Genomic DNA, 22,644 nt, shown 5'->3' on the forward strand with positions numbered 1-22,644 from the left:
CAGGGGAAACAAAAATCATGATCAGATTAGTTCACTATATTTTAGTCACATCTCATGATTAAGACTTAATTTGTGTTTTACTTCTTGCTACTTTAATAAGAGGTTTCCAGAAATTAACCCATCTATCCTTGAGTAAAGAACCTGCAATGGATATTTATCATTCTTTTTGGCAGCCTTGCCATCAAGAGGGCTTCTCAGGTGGCTCAGTGGTAAAGTATCCGCCTGCTCCAGGGGATCTTCCCGATGAAAGGATCGAACCTGAGTCTCCTGCATTGGTTGGTAGATTCTTTACCAGGGAAGCCCTAAAATATAGAGCTAGAAGTCATCAAAATGAGTGAGAGTACCACAGTAAATGTGACTTCTTGAGTATGGTGATGCCTGAAAACATTTGGGTTATACATGTCTTTCTCAAACTATAGGACTGACCAAAAAGTTCTTTTGGATTTTTCTATACAATAAGGATATTAGGAAAATCCAAAAGAACTTTTTGGCCATCCCCCAATAGACGCCACACTTCTTAAAGAAAGAAATTGATATTTTCCCTCTGTACCTTCAAATCATTTTGCACTGTACCTTATATACTGTAGGCACACAATCAAATGAAAAGAAATGCCTATGAATTCATTTGAGGAAAAACACTCTGCAGTAGATGACGGCCGCCAAAGTCAAAAGCAGGTTTTAAATGGAAACCAAGAATGCTCAATGCATTTATTATTTATTTCTATTTTTTCTTCTTTTTTTTGCTTTCTCTTTATCGAATTTGTTTTATCATATCCTCTTCAACTCATAGGCATGTTTCTGATAGAAAATGAACCTGGAGCACAGCATTAACACGACCCTTTCATCTAAGTAAGATTTTCACTTGTAACTGGGGCTCTGGAGTATATACCATTTGTGTGACTAGCCCTGGAACTATGGCACAACCATACCCTTCACATTTCCTGTGTAGTCAGAGTCTTCCCCAGGTGAAGTGAGACAGGTAAAGTCCCCTTTCACCTGTCTAAGATTGACCCAACTCAAGTTACTCAAGTCCTTCCTTTTCCTTGTCTCCCTGCTGCTGCTGCTGCTAAGTCGCTTCAGTCGTGTCTGACTCTGTGTGACCCCATAGATAGCAGCCTTCCAGGCTCCCCCATCCCTGGGATTCTCCAGGCAAGAACACTGGAGTGGGTTGCCATTTCCTTCTCCAGTGCATGAAAGTGAAAAGTGAAAGTGAAGTCGCTCGGTCGAGTCCGACTCTTTGAGACCCCATGGACTGCAGCCCACCAGGCTCCTCCATCCATGGGATTTTCCAGGCAAGAGTACTGGAGTGGGGTGCCATTTCCTTCTCCACCTTGTCTCCCTGCATGCATGTTAAGTCTTCAGTCGCGTCCAACTCTTGAAACCCTATGAACTGTAGCCCACCAGGCTCCTCTGTCCATGGGATTCTCCAGGCATGAAGACTGGAGTGGGTTGCCATGCCTTCCCATCCAGGGATCAAACCGGAGTCTCATTATGTCTCCTGCATTAGCAGGCAGGATCTTTACCACTACCAACACCTGCGAAGCCCACAAGTCTCCCTAGCCTCCCTTTTTCATAAAGAAACAAAGCTAAAGGAATTATATTCTCTCTGGTTCAATATCATACCCCTGATTACATGTGGAGCCAAAGGATAATGAATATATGAACTCATATTTGGAAAAGAAATGAATTTGTTCCACTAGAGGGGTTAAGTTTCTGATCAAATATTTGTTTCTTAGTTTCTTTAGACAAAGTTTCCCACTACAGTAAAATTATTTTTTTTCTTTTTTTCTTTTTTTTCTTTCTTTTTTCTTTCGTCTTTTTTTTTTTTTTTCTTTTTTTTTCTTTTTTCTGGCCCTGAAAAGGGCCTTTGGTTGAAATCAAGCTCCTGAGAGCAAACTGGAAAGCTTAACCGCCAAAGCCGTAGAGAGTACGGCCCTGGCGCTTGAGAGCGTAGACCACGTCCATAGCGGTGACCGTCTTCCGCTTGGCATGCTCGGTGTAGGTGACCGCGTCCCGGATCACGTTCTCCAGAAACACTTTCAGGACCCCGCGGGTCTCTTCGTAGATGAGCCCAGAGATGCGCTTCACACCACCACGACGAGCCTGGCGGCGGATAGCAGGTTTAGTGATCCCCTGGATGTTGTCGCGCAGAAACCTTACGGTGGCGCTTAGCGCCTCCTTTCCCCAGACCTTTGCCGCCTTTGCCGCGTCCAGACATGGTTTCACGAAAAGTAAACCAACAGCAACTCAGTAAAATTATTTAAAAGTAATCCTTCATTACTGCCCCTGTCTGAGGTCAGTTTTGCTGATTAACTTATTTTGATAATAATGACCCCCACTTACCTGGAATCAAAACTGTCGTGCCCTCTATCATCCTGATGAGAGTCCTAAAAACCAACAAGGATGCCCTGGGTGTTACAGGTGAAAATAACTCATCATGTCCACGTACTTGGGAGTTAACATTGAACTACAGGCAGTTTCCTCATTTGAATAAGCAGAGCTAACCGGCTACTCCAGCATCATATAGGCTGGAAATCTATGGGTTATATACCTCAAACATCCTGAGGGCATCATTGGATCACAACACTCAGCATAGCTAGATTCATACCAGTGACACAGGATGATCAGAAAGTGGTGAGATCAAGCTCATATCTAATCTAGGGCATGACCAACTATCTCAGTTTGTCTATAACCGGGAGCTTTCCAAGGTAAGGTCATGGGGCTTTCAGTGTTAAACAGGGAGAGTCCCAGGAAAACCACCAGGATGACTCACCCCTATGCTTTAGACAGCTCCTAGTCCAGAAATAGTCAATAATTTTCTAAAAGGCTTTGGCACTCAAGGCAGACAGATTGTATACAGTTGCTTCTAAAATCCACTTAATGTCAAGTAATTCAGTTCCCGCCATGTCAGATAAAATAGATGTTGTGATATCCAGTGTTTTCCAGACCACAGAAGCATATTTTTCTTTGAAGTTGGAGCATTTGTGGGAAATATGGGAAAACAGCATATGTCAGTTTCTGAATTACAGACAATATAGTATCTTCTCCCTGGGATCAGCAGAATTTAAAATAAATCATACCAGCAGGGAGCCACAATACAAAAGCAATTAATTTTTTTCTAGTTTGATTCCATGTTACTATTAATATCTGAGTCAGGAGCCCAGCAGAGATGTCTAAAGTATATCTCATATTTTGTTTTAAAAGAATGAGTGACATAGAAGTCATAAATATCTGCAGCCCAGTAGAATGCTTGCTTTAGCAGCAGAATGTTATGATACGGTCAAATTCTATATCCTAGAGAAAATTGTTTTGAAAATGAAAGAAATGTTTCCCCCTTCTCTGGCAAATGTTGCACAGCTGATAAAATACCGAGTCTGATACCTGATATAAGGGACAACATCGGTGGTGAAAATGAGTTGGTGGTGGTTTAGTCGCTAAGTCGTGTCCGACTCTTGGACCTCATGGACTGTAGTGTTCCAGGCTCCTCTGTCCATGGATTTCCCAGGCTGGAACACTGGAGTGGGTTGCCAGTTCCTTCTTTGGCGGATCTTCCCAACCCAGGAATCGAACCCAGGTCTCTTGCACTACAGGCAGATTCTTTATCAACTGAGTTATGGGGGAAGCCCCACACGAAAATGAGGGGAACTACAAAAACCTAAAAGTAAAGACTGCCTTCAGAATTAAACAATGAAAACAACCAGTAACGGATAAAATTGCTCAGTAAGACTTAGAGCTATTACTATATCTAAAGAAAACCATTCAGATGTCTGTGAAGATGCATAGTGTGGCAGTGTCTTTAAAAATAGTCTTTATCAATGATCTCATTGGAAGGAAATCTATGTCTCCCTCTTGGACCCAGATAGACTTGTGACTCACTTATAACCAATGGTGATCACTGGAGATGACGCCACTCCGAGGCTAAGTCACAACACAGTTTTGCAGTGTAGGTTGGTACACTTATACTTACATTTAGAACTCTGAGCCAATCCCTGAGAAGTCCAGCTACCTGGGGCTACCATGCCAGGAGGAGGCTCCCAGTAAGGCTTATTACAACCATATGGGCTACTGTACCCACTTATCGTGGAACTATCGAGTAGCTCTTTTAAAGTCACAGCTAACGAATGTGGAGTCAAGCCTGAGAACCAAATCGGTGGCTCACACACCCAAATGTGCTTTCTCGGCTGTAACTGGTACATGCATTCTGCTGTATGGACTAACAAGGCACCGACCCCATGACGTGCTCAGAGGTGGCAGAGAGAAGTGAGAGGTACTTGGGAAAAAACCTTTCACTCTGCCCCCACAAGTTCAAATATTACCATTTCCTTTGTGTTCCTAGAAGTGAGAAATTGGGGGAAAGCTCCCCATCTGAGAGATGGAAACTCGTATACCCCGACTCCAGGGACAGTCATGAGGGTAAGATGAGATAACCCAGAATCTTGGAGTCAGATAATGTAGTCATCTTTGGTGTTACAACCGGAAGACCTCCAGGAGATATGGATGCTGGGGCACATCTGAACTGATATAGGCTCCTGGGCTCTTATCCAGAAGCTCATTTCTCTCTTCTTCTTGTTAAAGGGAAGCAAGAAAGTGTCTTCCAAGTGTGACAGAGCTTTGATTATTCTCTCTGGGGCCTTCATGTATTTTTCACATGAAATTGGAGGTGGGAGGGTTGAGGAGAGGTTGGAGAAGAAGCATGAAAGCAGGCTCTCTCCCTACACCGTCCTGCGGTTTCAACGCTTTGTAAGTGAGCTCTGCCCTTCATCTGAGAACTCTGATGGGGCTGGGCATGCCCTATTTATAGACGACAACTGCTGCAGAACTTCAAAGGGGGCACACAGCTAAGCCAGAGGAGTGGAGGGAACACTCGGAGGAAAGGATGGGACACAACAGCTCCTGGCAGCCAGCTCTGGGCCCTGCCAGAAATGCCCCATCATCCCCCAGTGCAGTAAATGGCCAAAGACCATTGTGTCCATCCCAGAAGTGCAGCTCTCAGCCAAGGCAGGTGATCCAAGTGGGCTTTATTTGACTTTGTGCTGCAATCTGACAAGCTCTTATATCGACGAGATTAATTGGCCTTTAGAGACCATGATTTCCAGAAAATGAACACCTAATTCTCACCTTAAATTCTCAAAAACAAAGAAGAAGAGGAAGAAGGAGGAGGGGAAGTGAGGAGGACAGGGGGAGGGGAGCAGAAAGAGAAGAAACGTATTCAGTATGGTGGACTGAATAATGAATGGCCCTCCCAAAGTTACCCACATCCTAATGCCCAGAAGAGATTGTCAAAATGTGACCTTTCATGGTGATAAGGACTGTGCCAGTGTGATGAAGTTATCGGTCCTGATGGGGAGAGTCTCCTGGTTGGCCCAGTATCAACACAAAGGTCCTCATAGGAGAGGAGCAGGAGGATCAGAGTTAGTAGTAGGGGATGTGATAACAGGAGTCAGAGTTTGATGTGTTGGGAGAAAAAGGACCACGAGCTGAGGAATGCAAGGGTCTTGAGAAGCTGACAGAAAGGCAAGGAAACAGACGAACCCCCAGAAGGAACAGCCCTACGAAACTGATTTAGCCCTACAAAAACTTTGATTTAGCCCTACAAAACTGACTTTGACTTCTGACCCCAGACTGTAAGATCACAAATCCATGTTGTTTAAGCCACTACGTTTGCGTTAAGCCACAGCCTTAGATGTTGTTTATATGTTTATATAATACTGTATTGTTATATAATTGTATTATAGCAGCAGCCAGGAAGGGTTGCCATTTGGTGCCATTAAAGTGTATATGCCCCTCTTGGAAGACACTGGTGCAATCACCCGTAAAACATAGTGGGTCACTTAGCCCCTGAATCACCCCTTTAAATGTTTAAATTTTTCACCCCCTCTCCTCTCCTGCCTCCTTCAAAAGGACCAAAAGTACTCAAGGAGCAGGTTCTTAACTGACGTTCAAGTAAAATGGGCATACAAGAAAAAGTCCGGAAAAAACATATTTTTAGTTTAGGATCGGGGGAAGTATGAATTTTTAGATAAATGTAGATTTAAAAAAAGACTGCATGGACATACATGTTAGAATGATAAGTGTTAACCCTGAGGTAAGATTGTAGATTATTTTTATTTTCTTCATTTTACTTACCTTAAATTTTCTCATTCTAAAACAAACACATATTATTATTGTGTCGTAAAGTTTTTTTAAGTGATATCAGGTATCATAACAGTAGTATCTTTTTTTGTAACTTGAAAAGGTGGTTTTTTTTTCTTTCTTTCTTTTTTTTTTTCAGAAACTGCCAAGGTCACTTCCCAAGTTTAGGACAATGGCACAGAGAATTTAGGATCCGACTGGACCCACTAGGGGGCAGTATTGAGCCCTTGAAGGTGAACACAGAAGCAGACCATTGTGAGCAAATAAATACTAATTTGGAAAAGACAGCCATCCAAAAGGTAAACTTTCAGGCACCTCAGAACCCAGTCTAGCCCAGAGTATCTTCCCATCAATCAACTTCACAGAGTGGCATTAGAGCAACTTCCTTCATTTGAGGGAGCCTAAAAAAGACATTCTGTGTAACTCAATAACTTAGAAAGACAGTTCACGAGAAAACAAGCTCTGTGATCAAATAGCGTGTAAAATGTTATGAGCTATCCTCTTCCTTGGACTTCCTAGGTGGCTCAGTGGTAAATAAAATATGCCTGCCAATGCAGGAGACACCAGAGATGAGCTTTCAATCCGTGGGTCAGGAAGATGCCCTGGAGAAAGAAATGGCAACTCACTCCAGTATTCTTGCTGTGAAAATTCCATAGCCAGAGGAGCCTGGTGGGCTACAGTCCATGGGGTCACAAAGAGTCAGACACAACTGAGCACATACACACACACACCCTTCCTTGTGTTAGGGCTTCACTGATGCCTCTGACACACCCTTCCTTAAAGATACACAACGGATATTGGCTTATTAAATCCTGTGACAGAGAACCTGCTGTATAGCTCAGGGAACCCTATTCAGTGCTCAGTGGTACTTAAATGGGAAAGAAATCCAAAAAAAGAGGATATATGTATATCTATTGCTGATTTACCTTGCTGTACACTAGAAACTAACGCAACGTTGAAAGCAAGTATATTCCAATAAAAATTAATTAAAATAGATAAAGCCTCTGAGGTCCCGCAGAAATGAATCCCACTTAAGTTTCTTGAAGTATTTCCCAAATACATATTTCACAGATCCATCATTTTCATTGGAACTAGGGTTCCAATTCTGAACATTCTTTGGAAAATTCTGCTATAATTATGTGATTTGTAATAAGTATATATTGGCACAGAGCTCCCAAAAATCCCTTCAATTTCCTAAGTGATAGGAGTAAAGATGACTTATGATATCCATCACAAAACTCTTTGAACTACACCTGAGTTTATGCTAATAAGATGACTTTTGATAAGTATCTAAGAGTGGGAGTGGGTTGCCAGGGGACCAACCCTATGACTGGAGGTTGAACTTTCAGCCACAGACTCCCAACCTTTAGAGAGAGGAAAGTGACTGGAGACAGTTCAATCACCAATGGCCAATGATTTAATCAATCATGCCATATAAGGCAATGAACTCTCTACAAAAAAAAAAAAAAAGACCTGCGTTCAGAGGGCTTCCAGGTTGGTAGAAACGCAGAGATGTCAGAGAGTGGTATGCCCAAAGAAGGCGTGGAAGCCGCATGCCTCTTCCCACATGTTTTCATTTATGCATCTCTTCCATCTGGCTGCTCCTGAGTTTTATCCTTTTACAATACATCAGTTTTCTAGTAAGTAAAATGTTTTCCTGAGTTTCATGAGCTGCTCACACAAATTAATCAAATCTGAAGAGAAGCTCAGACTGAAAACCACGATCAGCAATCTGATCACATGGATCACACCTTTGTCTAACTCAGTGAAACTATGAGCCATGCCACGTAGGGCCACTCAAGATGGACAGGTCATGGAGGAGAGTTCTGACAAAACATGATCCACTGGAGAAGGGAATGGCAAACCACTTCAATATTCTTGAGAACACCATGAACATATGCAAAGGCAAAAAAAAAGGGCACTGAAAGAGGAACTCCCCGGGTCAGTAGGTGCCCGATATGCTACTGGAGATCAGTGGAGAACTAACTCCAGAAAGAATGAAGAGATGGAGCCAAACCAAAAACAACACCCAGTTGTGGATGTGACTGGTGATAGAAGTAAAGTCCAATGCTGTAAAGAGCAATATTGCATAGGAAACTGGAATGTTAGGTCTATGAATCAAGGCAAATTGGAAGTGGTCAAACAGGAGATGGCAAGAGTAAACATCGACATTTTAGGAATCAGCGAACTAAAATGGACTGGAATGGGTGAATTTAACTCAGATGACCATTATATCTACTACTATGGGCAGGAATCCCTCAGAAGAAATGGAGTAGCCATCATGGTCAACAAGAGTCAGAAATGTAGTACTTGGATGCAATCTCAAAAATGACAGAATGATCATTGTTCATTTCCAAGGCAAACCTTTCAATATCACAGTAATCCAAGTCTATGCCCCAAACAATGATGCTGAAGAAGCTGAAGTTAAACGGTTCTATGAAGATCTACAAGACCTTCTAGAACTAACACACAGAAAAGATGTCCTTTTCATTATAGGGGACTGGAATGCAAAAATAGGAAGCCAAGAAACACCTGGAGTAACAGGCAAATTTGGCCTTGGAGTACAGAATGAAGCAGGGCAGAGGCTAACAGAGTTTTGCCAAGAGAACGCACTGGTCATAGCAAACACCCTCTTCCAACACATGAACATCACCAGATGGTCAATACCAAAATCAGACTGATTATATTCTTTGCAGCCAAAGATGGAGAAGCTCTATACAGTCAGCAAAAACCGAGAGCTGACTATGGCTCAGATCGTGAACTCCTTATTGCCAAATTCAGACTTAAATTGAAGAAAGTAGGGAAAACCACTAGACCATTCAGGTATGACCTAAATCAAATCCCTTATGATTATACAGTGGAAGTGAGAAATTCAAGGGATTAGATCTGATAGACAGAGTGTCTGATGAACTATGGACGGAGGTTCATGACACTGGATAGGAGGCAGTGATCAAGACCATCCCCATGGAAAAGGAAATGCAAAAAGGCAAAATGGCTGTCTTAGGAGGCCTTACAAATAGCTGTGAAAAGAAGAGAAGTGAAAGGCAAAGGAGAAAAGGAAAGATATACCCATTTAAATGCAGAGTTCCAAAGAATAGCAAGGAAAGATAAGAAAGCCTTCCTCAGTGATCAGTGCAAAGAAATGGAGGAAAACAATAGAATGGGAAAGACTAGAGATTTCTTCAAGAAAACTAGGGACACTAATGGAACTTTCATGCAAAGATGAGCACAATAAAGCACAGAAATGGTATGGACCTAACAGAAGCAGAAGATATTAAGAAGAGGTGGCAAGAATACACAGAAGAACTATACAAAAAAGTCTTCATGACCCAGATAATCACAATGGTGTGATCACTCATCTAGAGCCAGACATACTGGAATGTGAAGTCAAGTGGGCCTTAGCATCATTACAAACAAACAAAGCTAGTGCAGGTGATGGAATTCCAGTTGAGCTCTTTCAAATCCTGAAAGATGATGCTGTGAAAGTGCTGCATTCAATATGCCTTCAAATTTGGAAAACTCAGCAGTGGCCCCACAGGACTGGAAAAGGTCAGTTTTCATTCCAATCCCAAACAAAGACAATACCAAAGAATGCTCAAACTACCACACAACTGTACTCATCTCACACACTAGCAAAGTAATGCTCAAAATTCTCCAAGCCAGGCTTCAACAGTATGTGAACCGTGAACTTCCAGATTTTCAAGCTGGAGTTCAAAAAGGCAGAGGAGCCAGAGATCGAATTGCCAACATCAGCTAGATCATCAAAAAAGCAAGAGAGTTCCAGAAAAACATCTACTTCTGCTCTATTGACTATGCCAAAGGCTTTTACTGTGTGGACTACAACAAACTCTGGAAAATTCTTAAAGAGATGGGAATACCAGACCACCTGACCTGCATCTTGAGAAATCTGTATGCAGGTCAGGAAGCAACATTTAGAACTGGACATGGAACAACAGACTGGTTCCAAATCAGGAAAGGAGTATATCAAGGCTGTATATTGTCACCCTGCTTATTTAACATATATGCAGAGTACATCATAAGAAATGCTGGACTGGAAGAAGCACAAGCTGGAATCTAGGTTGCCGGGGAGAAATATCAATAACCTCAGATATGTGGATGACACTAACCTTATGGCAGAAATCGAAGAAGAACTAAAGAGCCTCTTGATGAAAGTGAAAGAGGAGAGTGAAAAAGTTGGCTTAAAGCTCAACATTCAGAAAACGAAGATCATGGCATCTGGTCCCATCACTTCATGGCAAATAGATGGGGAAACAGTGGAAACAGTGACAGACTTTATTTTGGGAGCTCCCAAATCATGGGAAATAGATGGGGAAACAGTGGAAACAGTGTCAGACTTTATTTTGGGGGGGGGGGGGGGCTCCAAAATCACTGCAGATGGTGATTGCAGCCAATGAATTAAAAGACCCTTACTCCTTGGAAGGAAAGTTATGACCAACCTAGATAGCATATTCAAAAGCAGAGACATTACTTTGCCAACAAATGTCCATCTAGTCAAGGCTATGGTTTTTCCAGTAGTCATGTATGGATGTGAGAGTTGGACTGTGAAGAAAGCTGAGCACAGAAGAATTGATGCTTTTGAACTGTGGTGTTGGAGAAGACTCTTGAGAGTCCCTTGGACTGCCAGGAGATCCAACCAGTCCATCCTAAAGGAGATCAGTCCTGAGTGTTCATTGGAAGGACTGATGTTGAAGCTGAAACTCCAATACTTTGCCCACCTGATGCAAAGAGCTGACTCATTTGAAAAGATCCTGATACTGGGAAAGACTGAAGGCAGGAGAAGGGGACGACAGAGGATGAGATGGTTGGATGGCATCACTGACTCAATGGACATGGGTTTGGGTGGACTCAGGGAGTTGGTGATGGACAGGGAGGCCTGGGATGCTGCTCATGGGGTCGCAAAGAGTCGGACACGACTGAGCGACTGAACTGAACTGAACTGAGGAGCAGAGAGATTTAATCTTAAAAGTTCTGGCATGTAGGGCTTAGAGACATTCTGGGAAGAGTGAAATGGCATCATTGTTTCCTGCAAATAGGACTCTTCTGGTGGCACTCTGAGCCAGGGAGACCCCTCATGTTCAGGGGCATGTCAACATGTTTATTATGCAGATGAAGTATGGATAAAATGAGTTCCAAGGACTGACTTAAATAACTCAAAGGCACATAAAATAGCACTCAAGGGGATGGGGGGAAATGGAGAAGGGCCATCTCAGCTGGTGGTTTGGCTGTAAAGAGGATGGGCTGCATAGAGGGGAGACAGGAGGCAGGGAGGAAGGGAAGAAGGGAGAGAAGAAGAGAGGGTGTGAAGCAAGATGGGAGGGCAGGCTGCGGGCTTGGGGTATTCACATCATTCCCCAGGGTCTGTTGTTTGTGTTGCATTATTTAACTCTAGGTGGCTGCCTCCTTGAACCCCTGTCATACCCTTGGTCACCAAATCAGGGTATCCTCCTTCTACAGGCATGGGATCTAGAAGTCACCTGATTTGATGCGGGTGGGTGACCTAACAAAGGGGTGGGACTAGGCTTGGGGACCATGCAGAGCCTCCTAAATTCACTGAACTAGATTGGGAACTAGACCGCATTTGTTCTCTGACTTCCCATCTCCAGGCAGCCACCTTCTCCCTCTTCCTCCATCTCTCTTGTCCACGCTTGCTCTAGAAGTCTGCCTCCCAGGGCTGTTCTCCCAGAGTCTTTCAAAAATATGCAGATATAGACCATCAGCTGAGAACACCTTCTAGTAAAAATCAGATGAGAGAATAATTGTGAACACACTTTGTAAACTGTAAAATGCCCTCAAATGAGAAGATGAGGGTTATCTGAATATTTTACTAAGAGGTATTCATTGGAGAAGGAAATGGCAACCCACTCCAGTGTTCTTGCCTAGAAAATCCCAGGGACGAGGGAGCCTGGTGGGCTGCCGTCTATGGGGTCACGCAGAGTCGGACATGACTGAAGCGACTTAGAATTAGAATTCATATATAACACGTGTGATTAAAAAAAAAATTGAGACAGCTCATGCTGGGAATAAAAGTATTAATAACTAATGTTGTTTCAGAGTCAAATAACATTAGGAAAGAAAATAAGTACAACAATATTGTTATATGTTCCATGAATTTTAATAGATCATTGAAGATAAATCAACTTCACAATACTATATTTCAAATTGGATTGGAAACTGAATTAAAATGAAAAAAAATTTCAAAGGAAAGGAAAAGGAAGATTAAATAAAACAAAAAGTAAATCTTTAAAATGTGAGTTAGTTTGATCATTCTCTTCCATGAAAGGCTGAAGGGAAGCCTGGAAGGATCAGGCTGTCCCCACCCCCACCCCCACAGAAGGCGCCCCTTTCACCCCAGTGCCTCCTGACTCATCATCTCTCTTTGGAGCCTTCTTATCCCCTATACATACTTGACAGCCGTCCACACGGCTTCTCAAGGGCAACGCAAGATTCCTGAAATGTAATCCCAGCTTGCTGTCCCGGGACAGTTGTTCACAGTGGAAAAAATCTCCCTGTGGTATTCAGCCTGGTTGGCAGCCTCGGGCTGAGGAAGGAGGAAAATTTGCAAGGGATTTGGTGGCATGTGGCCTCTAGCCCCACCTGCTCCTTCCCCTCCCACAGGGAGGCAGCTGCCTGTCCTCAGGGCACGCCACCTCCTGCCCAAGAATGAAAAGATCTGACTGTTCTCCCAGGTGCTGCCCGGAGAGGCCGCATGGAAGACCCCTGGGACAAGCGAGATATTCATTCATGGCAAACAGCTGCCACAAAGAAACCCAAGAGTGAATCACCCCAACTTGCTGCACCCAATCGAATTTGAATTTAAAACAAAATGTAACAGGATGAGCACTGGAACCAGCTTTTTTTTTTTTTTTAATGGAGAGGAAGAAAGAGAATTTATATTTTTCACTTATATTCTTCTACACTGAGTTTTTTTTTTTACCATAAATATGTAGTTTTTAAAAAATTTTAGGACTTCCCTTGTGGCTGTCAACTAAAAAAGATGCATAACTTGAGAGTTTTGAGTTAAGTTTTATCTGGGGCAGAATGAGAACTGCAGCCCGGGAGGCAGCATCTCAGAGAGCTCTGAGAGACCGCGCCAAAGCAGCAGTGGGGGAAGGTCAATACACAAGGTTTTGTCCCAGTTCTGAAGAGAGTTTCTGTTGATGGGCCACTCAGTGTGCTATTACTGGACTAGGTCTTAATAGTCAAAGATCTCTGGACACCTGTCTTCTAGTTATGGTCCAGTTAAGTGTTTCCTTTCATTGCATCTTCCCATATCTGCTGCTGCTGCTGCTAATTCGCTTCAGTCGTGTCCGACTCTGTGTGACCCCATAGACAGCAGCCCACCAGGCTCCCCCGTCCCAGGGATTCTCCAGGCAAGACCATTGGAGTGGGTTGCCATTTCCTTCTCCAAAGCATGAAAGTGAAAAGTGAAAGTGAAGTTGCTCCGTCGTGTCCGACTCTTAGCGATCCCATCCATGGACTGCAGCCTACCAGGCTCCTCCGCCCATGGGATTTTCCAGGCAAGAGTACTGGAGTGGGATGCCATTGCCTTCTCCGCTTCCCATATCTAGAGATACACTATTACAATCATTGATCATATATTGAGCTATATATTTGATCAACTGCTTCAAGTCTAGTCATCATTATTTACACTGGAGGCTCAGTCATACACTTGGTAATACAAGAAAAAATAATCTTGTGAAACAAGCAAAATACAAATAGTATAGTTAATAACATTAGTGGAATTAAAAGTAAATATTTCTGCCATGAGCCTTCCACACCAAACCAGTTTAAAAGATCATCAAGATTAGGGAATGGGTCACTTAAAGCAGAAATCTGATTTTTCATATGGTTCATCAAGTGTGTTACATTAAAGGATTTATCGGGTTTGGAAATCCAGCATTTACTTTGAATTATAGCCCAGATATCTCTCTGAGATGCTGTAAGGTGTCAAGGGCCTTGCAGTTGTGTAGCACTGCCTTTCTCATCATAGAGAAAAGGAAAATTCTCATCATAGAATTCAATAGGCTAATAATCTGGTTCAGTTCAGTTCAGCTCAGTCACTCAGTCGTGTCCAACTCTTTGCGACCCCTAGAATCGCAGCACGCCAGGTCTCCCTGTCCATCCATCACCAACTCCCGGAGTTCACCCAGACTCACGTCCATCGAGTCAGTGATGCCATCCAGCCATCTCATCCTCTGTCGTCCCCTTCTCCTCCTGCCCCCAATCCCTCCCAGCATCAGAGTCTTTTCCAATGAGTCAACTCTTCACATGAGGTGGCCAAAGTACTGGAGTTTCAGCTTTAGCATCATTCCTTCCAAAGAAATCCCAGGGCTGATCTCCTTCAGAATGGACTGGTTGGATCTCCTTGCAGTCCAAGGGACTCTCAAGAGTCTTCTCCAACACCACAGTTCAAAAGCATCAATTCTTCGGCGCTCAGCCTTCTTCACAGTCCAACTCTCACATCCATACATGACCACAGGAAAAACCATAGGCTTGACTAGACGAATCTTTGTTGGCAAAGTAATATCTCTGCTTTTGCATATGCTATCTAGGTTGGTCATAACTTTCCTTCTATCATTTAAAGTTTATGAAAGTTGTTAAGGCTTCTTATACGCCCAATTACATCCTCCAACTCCAATGAAGGCACACACCAAAAAAGCTGATAAGTGGTCATACCAGTAGAATACAGATCTTTGACCAATTGGGATCATACCAATGGTAGATTGGTTGGGGTTACCTCTAATTTGCTAACATGTATGACCTTAAATTCATGAGAATCCCAGGCTACACCTTCGCATCCATCCCTGTAGATGTCAAGGCCATAAATTAGTGTCACAAATCCACTGAGTTCCATAACAATCACTCTCTCTAAGGGTAATAATAGGCATAGTTCATAAACCACCTGGCCTTGTCTCATGATATTACCAGGTTGATCATTTTTAGTATGATTTAGTTGTTCCCAAAATAGAGAAGCTTTTAAACCTAAATAATCGTAGCCTGGTGTTAACCATATAGATCCATCCCATAATTGTGGGAATTTTCCTTTTAATAGATGAGAAGTTAGTTGTTTTTTTTTTTTTTATTGAGACTTAGCTTGTCACTCTGATTGAGTTTGAATGACCCTAAGAGAAAAATCTATTGCCAACATCAGAGCTGCTGCTGCTGCTAAGTCGCTTCAGTCATGTATGACTCTGTGCAGCCCCATAGATGGCAGCCCACCAGGCTCTGCCATCCCTGGGATTCTCCAGGCAAGAACACTGGAGTGAGTTGCCATTTCTTTCTCCAATACATGAAAGTGAAAAGTGAAAGTGAAGTCGCTCAGTCGTGTCCAACTCTTCGAGACCCCATGGACTGCAGCCTACCAAGCTCCTCTGTCCATGGGATTTTCCAGGCAAGAGTATTGGAATGCCATTGCCTTCTCCGAACATCAGAGCAGGTATTATTAATTGGCCAGATGAAAGGATCCCATCTAGTAATGTCATGAATAGACAGAACATGACTGAACTCTCATCTAAAATAAATTTCCTATGGGATATCCAATCAGAGCCCTGGAGGACAAAAATCCACCAAGGTAAAACAGAAGTACTAGACACAGGTTATTGGCCCCAACAATTGGATTGAGTTTTAAACTAGCATAGAATTGTGTCCATGATAGAAAACATTTGATTGATAGGTATAGGTCCAAGGAATCAAGAAAACATTACAAATGATCATACAAACCAGATCAGCATCTTGGGCAAGCTGTCTACTTCTGCTGTCATCTTCTTCTCCTAGTGCAGTGCAGTTTCTTCTTTTTGAGCCTCATCTTAAGGTGAGTTTGAGATCAGCAGGCCTCTCTATAGACCAGGTCTGCATAGGGGCATTTAGAAGTGAGAGTTAATCCAAGAGTCAATTTTAGTTTCTAGGATATCTATATTAGTAACATTAACCATACAATATAACCTGAGACTTATTACTCACCTGACAATACTTCCCAAGTAATTCTGTGTAATAAATGAACCTAACAAGTGTAACATCTAAAGAGTGTAAACATCTCTTTGGGACGTTTCAGGGGCCCTCTGAAGTGTCCCAAATTTAGCTACAAATCTTCTTCATTAGAATGATTTAGGAAGTTTTGTCAACAAATATCAAAAAGGTTTAGAACACTCAGTCAGATACCATTATAGGTCATTGGCTATTCACTTAGCCAAAGTAACAATAAAGGATTTCAGAACAGATCATTGAGGAGATAAAGAAACTTAAATCTATTATCAAAGGCAGTTCAACATCTGAAGAAAAGGTGTCATCTTAACAGACAGAAAAGCTAAATTCAAGTTTTTGCACCAGCCTACTTTAACAGCAACCCACTCCAGTATTCTTGCCTGGAAAATCCCATGGACAGAGGAGCCTGGTAGGTTATAATCCATGGGGTCACAAAGAGTCAGACATGACTGAGTGACTTCACTCACTTTCACTTTATTTAAAAGTTAAACTTAAAATTATTTTAAACCATGTAAAAAATTCTTTTCTCATGGTTGACTTTTCACAAGCCTTCTTATCACTTTCTGTACTGAGTGCTTTGTTCTTCCATCCTAAAAAGCCACCTGTAAGTCAGGCTTACTTCCTTTTTCCTTCACAAACTGCAATTTCATTCCTCATAACTTCTTTACCAAAAACACACTTCCTACTCTCCTTAAGAAACTAAGAACTGATTTTTGTATTAGTATTTTATAGATTGCAAGCATAAATACCAGTGATAATTTCTAAAACCTTTGCTTTCCTAGAGAGAACATTTTAGGATGGCACCAAACATCATTCATTTTTAGTCCCAAATCTCTTTAGTTTCTCTGTAAGAGGAAATTAGTGTTCAGTAGTAAATGTTTCAAAATCTTATTTTATTTGGAAATGACCTAGCTATAAAGCATCACTACAAACAAAGCTAGTAGAGGTGATGGAATTCCAGTTGAGCTATTCCAAATCCTGAAAAATGATGCTGTGAAAGTGCTGCACTCAATGTGCCAGCAAATTTGGAAAACTCAGCAGTGGCCACAGGACTGGAAAAGGTCAGTTTTCATTCCCATCCCAAAGAAAGGCAATGCCAAAGAATGCTCAAACTACTGCACAATTGCACTCATCTCACACGCTAGTAAAGTAATGCTCAAAATTCTCCAAGCCAGGCTTCAGCAATACGTGAACCGTGAACTTCCTGATGTTCAAGCTGGTTTTAGAAAAGGCAGAGGAACCAGAGATCAAATTGCCAATATCCCCTGGATCATGGAAAAAGCAAGAGAGTTCCAGAAAAACATCTATTTCTGCTTTATTAACTATGCCAAAGTCTTTGAATGTGTGGATCACAATAAACTGTGGACAATTCTGAAAGAGATGGGAATACCAGACCACCTGACCTGCCTCTTGAGAAACCTGTATGCAGGTCAGGAAGCAACAGTTAGAACTGGACATGGAACAACAGACTGGTTCCAAATAAGAAAAGGAGTTCGTCAAGGCTGTATATTGTCACCCTGTTTATTTAACTTACATGCAGAGTACATCATGAGAAACGCTGGACTGGAAGAAGCACAAGCTGGAATCAAGATTGCTGGGAGAAATATCAATAACCTCAGATATGCAGATGACACCACCCTTATGGCAGAAAGTGAAGAGGAACTCAAAAGCCTCTTGATGAAAGTGAAAGAGGAGAGTGAAAAAGTTGGCTTAAAGCTCAACATTCAGAAAACGAAGATCATGGCATCCGGTCCCACCACTTCATGGGAAAATAGATGGGGAAACAGTGGAAACAGTGTCAGACTTTATTTTTCTGGGCTCCAAAATCACTGCAGATGGTGACTGCAGCCATGAAATTAAAAGACATTTACTTCTTGGAAGCAAAGTTATGACCAACCTAGATAGCATATTCAAAAACAGAGACATTACTTTGCCAACAAAGGTCTGTCTAGTCAAGGCTATGGTTTTTCCTGTGGTCATGTATGGATGGTAGAGTTGGACTGTGAAGAAGGCTGAGCGCCAAAGAATTGATGCTTTTGAAGTGTGGTGTTGGAGAAGACTCTTGAGAGTCCCTTGGACTGCAAGGAGATCCAACCAGTCCATTCTGAAGCAGATCAGCCCTGGGATTTCTTTGGAAGGAATGATGCTAAAGCTGAAACTCCAGTACTTTGACCACCTCATGTGAAGAGCTGACTCATTGGAAAAGACTCTGATGCTGGGAGGGATTGGGGGCAGGAGGAGAAGGGGACAACAGAGGATGAGATGGCTGGATGGCATCACTGACTTGATGGACGTGAGTCTCATTGAACTCCGGGAGTTGGTGATGGACACGGAGGCCTGGCTTGCTGCGATTCATGGGGTCGCAAAGAGTCGGACACGACTGAGCGACTGATCTGATCTGATCTAATCTGATTCAATAAACTTTCAATATTTAGTTTAGCACAACCCTTAGAAATTCAGGTTACCCCAATCTGGAGAGATTATTTTAGACAGACATTCCTAAACAATGAAAATATTCTGCCTAATGTTAATTATTTAGAATGTCTGTATTAGTTATATCAACAAACAAACATTAATATCGGGTATTTAATACTAAACATTTCCCAGTTCACATGAACCTGAAATTCATTTAGGTTAATTTCTCTTGTATTTAGAATTATTTGATTTGTAAGCGCTTACTTTTTTCTTTTTTGATGCCAATTAGATTAGAACTCATTTACAAACTGATCTCAGCAATCAGCAATATTATCCAAAAAACAAAGACACATAGAGACATACATATATCCAAATAGACACAGGAGACCCTATAGCTTTGTTTTCCAAACTTACTATGAATCAGATTTCACAATACAAAACTCCGTAGTTGTAAACAATGGTTGAAATAAGATTCTAAAAGGCTTTGTTTCCCTTTTTTTTTCTTTTGGTTTCAGGAATTAGAGATGGTCTAGATAAGTGATCTAGAGAACTCTGGTATAAAGGTATCAGTTACTTCAGTCGCTCAGTCATGTCCAACTCTTTGCGACCCCTTGGACTGCGGCATGCCAGGCCTCCCTGTCCATCACCAACTCCCAGAGCTTACTCAAACTCATGACCTTTGAGTTGGTGATGCCATCCAACCATCTCATCCTCTGTCTTCCCCTTCTCCTCCCACCTTCAATCTTTCCCAGCATCAGGGTCTTTTCAAATGAGTCAGTTCTTCCCATCAGGTAGCCTAAGAATTGGAGTTTCAGCTTCAGCATCAGTCCTTCCAATGAATATTCAGGACTGATTTCCTCTGGGGTGGACTGGTTGGATCTCTTTGCTGTCCAAGGGACCCTCAAGAGTCTTCTCCAACACCACAGTTCAAAAGCATCAATTCTTCGGCACTCAGCTTTCATACATGACTACTGGAAAAACCATAGCTTTGACTATATGGACCATTGTTGCCAAAGTAATGTCTCTGCTTTTTAATAATGCTGTCTAGGTTGGTCATAACTTTTCTTCCAAGGAGCAAGCGTCCTTTAATTTCATGGCTTCAGTCACCATCTGCAGTGATTTTGGAGCCCAGAAAAATAAAGTCTGTCACTGTTTCCATTGTTTTCCCATCTATTTGCCATGAAGTGATGGGACCAGATGCCATAATCTTAGTTTTCTGAATGTTGAGTTTTAACCAAACTTTTTCACTCTCCTCTTTCACGTTCATCAAGAGGCTCTTTAGTTTCCTCTTCGCTTTCTGCCATAAGGGTGGTGTCATCTGCAAATCTGTGGTTATTGATATTTTCCCCAGCAATCTTGATTCCAGCTTGTGCTTCATCCAGCCTGGCATTCCACATGATGTACTCTGCATTTAAGTTAAATAAGCAGGGTGACAATACACAGCTTTGATGTACTCCTTTCCTGATTTGGAACCAGTCTGTTGTTCCATGTCCAGTTCTAACTGTTGCTTCCTGACCTGCATACAGATTTCTCAAGAGGCAGGTCAGGTGGTCTGGTATTTCCAACTCTTTAAGAATTTTCCAGAGTTTGTTGTAGTCCACACAGTCAAAGGGTTTTTCATAGTCAGTAAAGCAGAAATAGATGTTTTTCTGGAACTCTCTTGCTTTTTCCATGATCCAACAGATGTTGGCCATTCGATCTCTGTCTCCTCTGCCTTTTCTAAATCCAGCTTGAACATCTGGTTCATGTACTGCTGAAGCCTGGCTTGGAGAATTTTGAGCATTACTTTGCTAGCATGTGAGATGAGTGCAATTGTGTGGTAGTTTGAGCATTTTTTGGCATTGCCTTTCTTTGGGATGGGAATGAAAACTGACCTTTTCCAGCGCTGTGGCCATTGCTGAGTTTTCCAAATTTGCTGGCATATTGAGTGTAGCACTTTCACAGCATCATCTTCCAGGATTTGAAATAGCTCAACTGGAATTCCATCACCTCCCTAGCTTTATTCATAGTGATGCTTCTGGTATAAAGGATTAGGAGAAGTTATTTCCTCAAGGCAAGAATTCTTAAAGAGATACAGGAGGAAGTCCTGGACATAGGGGAAACTTTGGTCCATTTTCCTATCCAATGTCAATAAAGATCTAATATTTTTAGGCCATTTTTCTTGTCATTGGATCATAGCTATTGATTGACAAGTCAAAAAAAAACCTTTTTTCTCCCAGGAGTTCCCAGATGGAGTGTGGAACCTTAGAGTAAGCAATTCCCATACTAACTCCAGCAGTTTGTACCAGATGTCTGTGTGCTCAAAACAGACCAAACCAAACCAAACCAGAACTTCACCAGCCAGGAGTCACACTCCAAATGAAAAAAAAGGCAAAGTGATGCCCAGAATCAAAATCCAAGAGGCAAGAGTGCCCCCAAAAGATGGTAAAATGATGCCCAGAAATCAAAAGCCAAATGGCATAAATGCCAAATGTGACTTCCCCTTTCCCCTAGACCTGTGACCTGGCAGAGTCAGGGCTAGCAGCCTTTTTTAGTTCTGATACAGTTTCACACAATTTCTTGTTGGTTTCCTGCAAAGAAGTTTCTCTATTAATTCCTCTTTTAGAAGCTTCTAGATACCAAAGTAAGCACGGCCGGCCTTTTCTAACTGTGCACACAAAAACATCAATTTTGAAATACCAAAAGAACCCCAATTTGGCCATTTTAGATCGAAATCTCTTTTAGTATAATTTCTCCAATTAACCAGGTACTTGCAAGTATGAGCTCCATATGTATTGTACATGACCTGGCTGGAGTGTTAGGCAGAGGCTGGCTTTCTGACACCCCTTTGTTTCTGTTTTTGAGAGATTTTGTTTCCCATTTTAAGCTGAATTTGTCAGGGATAAAAATCACTAGTGAACTTGTGTAATGGGCCCAAGTGCTGTTTGTGAGCTTAACTCCTCCAGGAGTCACCCCAGAATCATTTCAGCTCGTCTTATGCGTCTCAGATTCTGCCTCTGGCAATCTAAGACCACCAAGGCTCCTCACATTGCTGAATGGCCAGTTCTTCTGTACGACCCCTGGATGAGCAAGTATTTTAATTAATGAGTGTGTTTCCCTATGGGACCACTGCACAGTATGAAGACAAGGCCTCCACCACTCCTGCAAATTCCTCAGTCACCTGAGAAAACTGAAACAGGCAAGGAGGAGTCGTGTCCCTTTTCTTTGCATTCTCCTCACTTTTATCCTGACAAATTCTGTGATGGCAGTCAAATTGAGGGAAAGTGTCAGATCAGCCTCTTACTTAACCACTCAGCCAAGACCATTCAGTCCCCTACAGTGGAGCAACCTCGGAATCTTTCAGTCAGGTCCCAAGTATTCCTCAATTTTTTTCCCAATTGAGCCCTTTCCCGCCCAGTACCTTTCTACTGGGTGACAATTGCCCTGGCATCTTTCAGTCAGCCACCCTCCCCCAACTCCTGACACCCAGTATCTTTTGACTGGGTGGGAATATCTCAGTACTTTCAACCAAGCCCCACTCAGTGTCTAGATCATGAGTGAGTATCCCCCGGATGTTTCACACACACACCGCCCCCACAGTATCTTTCCTACTGGAAGGCGGCAGGTAATCTGCTCCACCACCAGATAAAACTCAGAATCTCAACCAATATGGGAGATTCGAGAACCAGGAGAGACTTACCCAAATTCATCTACACTCCCCGAGGAGGTGGATGGGTGCAAGAGGCCACTGCTGTTACCAAAGCTCCGGTTCCTCGTTAAGTCCAGGCTAAGGAAGGAAGTCCACTCTGGGTCGCTTCATCAGTTGCCGTAACTGTCAACTAAAAAAGATGTACAACTTGAGAGTTGTGAGTTAAGTTTTATTTGGAGCAGTCTCTCAGAGCTATCTGAGATGCTGCCTCCTGGGCTGCAGTCCTCATTTGCCCCCAAAAAAACTTAACTCGCAACACTCAAGTTGTACATCTTTTTTAGTCATCATGGTCTACTTTCACTGTGGTGGCCCGGGTTCAATCCCTTGTCAGGGAAGATACTATAAGCCACTGGATGTGGCCCCAATTCTTTTTTTAAATTTTAAATTAAAAAAAAAAAAACCCAACA

At 42.4% G+C, this 22,644-nt stretch overlaps 1 pseudogene; it reads right to left on the reverse strand.

Annotated features, from left to right (window-relative positions):
- Window positions 1–1,842: 1,842 nt before the first annotated feature.
- LOC139178881 (histone H4-like) lies at window positions 1,843–2,218 on the reverse strand (annotated as a pseudogene).
- Between the last annotated feature and the right edge of the window lie 20,426 nt (window positions 2,219–22,644).

This window comes from Bos indicus, chromosome 23, assembly GCF_029378745.1.
Source record: "Bos indicus isolate NIAB-ARS_2022 breed Sahiwal x Tharparkar chromosome 23, NIAB-ARS_B.indTharparkar_mat_pri_1.0, whole genome shotgun sequence".
In the NCBI taxonomy this organism is placed as follows: Eukaryota; Metazoa; Chordata; class Mammalia; order Artiodactyla; family Bovidae; genus Bos; species Bos indicus.